At 48.1% G+C, this 3,486-nt stretch overlaps 1 protein-coding gene across 1 annotated transcript in view; it reads left to right on the top strand.

Moving 5' to 3' along the window:
* The window catches only part of LIMCH1 (LIM and calponin homology domains 1), a 237,730-nt gene that overhangs the window by 84,908 nt on the left and 149,336 nt on the right, over positions 1-3,486 (top strand). The window lies entirely within an intron of this gene.

Below are 3,486 nucleotides of genomic sequence, written 5' to 3'. Positions count from 1 at the left end.
GGGGGTGATTTCTCGCTTTCTGTCTCTATGTCTCTCGCTGTCTGTCTGGCGAGCGCACACGCCCTACAGTGAAAATCGCTCAAAAAAAAAAAAAAAAGAGGAAGAAAGAAAAAAAAAGACAGAAGGAAAGAAAGAAAAAGGAAGAAAAAAAAGAAAGAAAAAGGGAGGAAGGAAGAAAATGCAGCAGAGAATTTTTTTTTTCTTTCTAATTTGCTAGGGGACACATGTGCTTGCCAGAGAGAAATGGAAAGAGGAGACATGAGAAAGCGCTATGTCCCCATGGGGGTTGGTTATGCTGCAATCTCTTCACCATCTCTCTTCCATATTTTGGGCACACACACACACACACACACACACACACACACACACACACACATGCATCTGGTATGTTTCTCAAGCCACCAGGTCCAGGACTCAAGTCGTGCAGTCGGCCATGTGGGACCTAGCTGCCCAAGCCACCAGGCCACTGACTGGTGTGGGACTTTTTAAACTCTCTCTGCTCACATTAGCAATGGCACACCGTACTTGGCAGGAACTATAACTCGTGTAGAGTGCGTACCCGTATTCAGTACTGGGGCGAGTTCACAGACAGAGGCCCCAGTAATGGGACGCAGAGACTCTGAAATGCCACTAAACGCAGCTGCTCAGTTCTAGCATCGTGTTCACCACTGAGACTTGCTGACAGGGCAAGGTCTTCCTGGTTACCATCAGGAAAGGATTTCTGCCCTCGAGTCCCTACACCAAGCCAGCATTTCTTTTTCTTTGTTGAGAGGTTTTCACTATAGGGCGCGTGCGCTCACCAGAAAGACAGAGACAGAGAAACCAAAAGTGAGAAATTCCCCCCCAGGGGGAATGGCCACACCGCAATCCCTTCTCCTCCATTCTCCTCTCTGGATCTTGGGCACGCACGCACACGCGCCCGGAGTGAGTTTAAGCCACCGGATCCGGGACTTGAACCACAGTCGATTACATAGGAGTTCAGCGACATAGCCATTATGCCAACTGCTGGTCCCTACATTCCTTTTGCCATTGTGATTGACATTTTCTTCAGTGAGAGAAAGAGAAGACTTAAAAACAGCCCTGTACAGCATCCTCGCTGAGAACACGGCCAAGGAACCACACAGCGCTAACCCGGAGCGTGCTGAGTGACGGGGTGGCACCAGCAGTACCCTCGCCCACAGCCTCCGGGTGCTTCAGAACACAGAGCCATGTGCCTCAGCCTGGCTGCTGGGAAGGGCTGAGCCTCTGGCGCTCATGATTCTGTTACCATGCCATTCCCTAACCGGGAGTTCTGCAGGCGAGCTCATAGCGGAGGCGTTCTCGTTAGAGCTCTAGCAAAATCCTGCTTCCCAACGGGTTAATAAATGCTCCCAAAATACCTGGCCTCCCTTTCTGCTTAATTGCTGTAGAAACCCTGGTTTTGCCAGGAGCCCTCGAGTCTAAAGTCTAAGCCTTGCTTTTGTTCAGCTCAGCTCTCTTTCTCTTGGGGGATACGGTTCACATTCGTGTTGAAGGGGAGTAGATCCGAATTTATGTTGACCTCGTGTCCAGGCTTAGCGCTTAGCCAGAGGTGTTCATTTTGGAGAAGGAATGAAGCGTGGCGTTGAACTCATGCACCCAGGAAAGGAGGAAGCCGTCATTCTCCGACATGTATAATAGTAACCCTTCTCTGAGCATTTCGTGGGATCGACATGCCCACTGGGTACCTAGGGACTGGTAAGGAGAACCAATGGTGTTTAGGCAAAGACTGGAACTGCAAGACTGAACGGCATTGCCTAAGAAGAATGGGGGGAGAGGAGTGCTTGACTGTGGGTGATCAGAAGCTGGAAAGTTGGGGATAAGGCCCCAAAACCTGTGTCTTTTAGAGAGAGAGAGAACCAGGCACCAGGCGGGCGATGTGTACAGCCATGGGATACGGTGTGGGCTTCCCAAGATACCACTGCAGGTCGTGACAGGGTTCAAAGGGGTCTCCAGGAGGGGAAGAATGCAAGAAAGGAAATTTGGGGGAAAAAATAGAGAGGTAAGAAGACATTCATGGGTCACAGATATGGTTTATTATTTGTTGAGGAGGACGTGCATATATTCTCAATGGGGCTGGACTGAGGTGTGTATCACGCTGGGTGAAGTCTCTTTACCATCTAAATGATGTATAGCGATGAAATGTATAAATAATAATAATAAAAAAAGTGGATCTCCATACTGAAGCTGGGCCTTACAGGAATGTGAAATAGATGACTCTTACCGTGTTTGATGTCAAGAATACTATGGGACCAACAGTTAGCGTAATAGCTATGTCGCTGGACTCCCACATAGTCGACCCTGGTTCGCGTCCCGGACCCGGTGGCTTAGAACTCACGCCGGGCGCGTGTGCATGCATGCCCAAGATCCCGAGAGGAGAATGGAGGAGAAGGGATTGCAGCGTGGCCATCTCTCTTGGGGGGTGATTTCTCGCTTTCTGTCTCTGTCTCTCTGGTCAGGGCACGCGCCCTATAGCGGAAACCTCTCAAAAAAAAACAAAAAAAAAGAATACTAAAAAGCCATTTCATCTCAAAATCGTGCCCTTACCCTTGTGAGGTATATGCAGGAGCCTGAAATTCCTTGGGGGGGGGGCTTTATACCAGTCTTTCATTTATGAGCACAATAAACTAGAAATAGAACTGAGACTGGTGAGATATATATAATTTTGGAGAGAGATTTTTGCTGTAGGACATGTGTTCTCTCTGGAGAGACAGAGAGACAGAAAGCGAGAAATCACCCCTTAGGGAGGATGGCCACACCGCAATCCCTTCTCCTCCATTCTCCTCCAGGATCTTGGGCACGCACGCACACGTGCCCGGTGTGAGTTTTAAACCACCAGATCCAGGACTCGAACCGTGGTCAACTACATGGGAGTCCAGCAACGTAACCGTTAGGCCATCTGCTGGTCTCAAGTTGGCAATAATTGAATCTCTAATGGTTTCTACTATGTATGGGTTGATTTCTTGCTGGGGGGGAGAGGTGAACGGAGGGGGCAAGTGTGAGTGCTGAGTATAAGGGAACAAGCGAAACTTCCGCGGCTGAACTGAATTCAACTTTGCCAGACTTTTCCAAAGACCGCTCCATCAGCAGATACTGCACAATTACCGTCTTCCCAGATGCAAGATGATGATCTTTCGAGTTTGCCGCTCAGATTAGCATCATTTCTCTAAACACACACACAATTTTAGGTTTTCGAACCGAGAGACAAATATTCCATGATTGGGCTTTAAGTATGTTGCTATCAGAATTGCTTTAGCACAGCTCCATGTCCAAGATTGCCCTATTCCACAATTTTTTTACAATCTTGGTATTTTTTGCAGAAGGAAAGAAAATATGAGACATCTTAATTTCCACCTGAAAAGTGCGAGTGGAGTTTGCGTGATACGGGATTGGACAGGGACCTCTGAGATAGGGCTTTTGGGCAGGGTTCTTTTTCTTTTCTTTCTTTCTTTCTTTCTTTTTTTTTTT

This window comes from Tupaia chinensis, unplaced genomic scaffold, assembly GCF_000334495.1.
Source record: "Tupaia chinensis unplaced genomic scaffold, TupChi_1.0 Scaffold146907_1, whole genome shotgun sequence".
Taxonomy (NCBI): Eukaryota; Metazoa; Chordata; class Mammalia; order Scandentia; family Tupaiidae; genus Tupaia; species Tupaia belangeri.
Note: the sequence above shows the minus strand (reverse complement) of the source record. Positions and strands in the feature narration are given on the sequence as shown.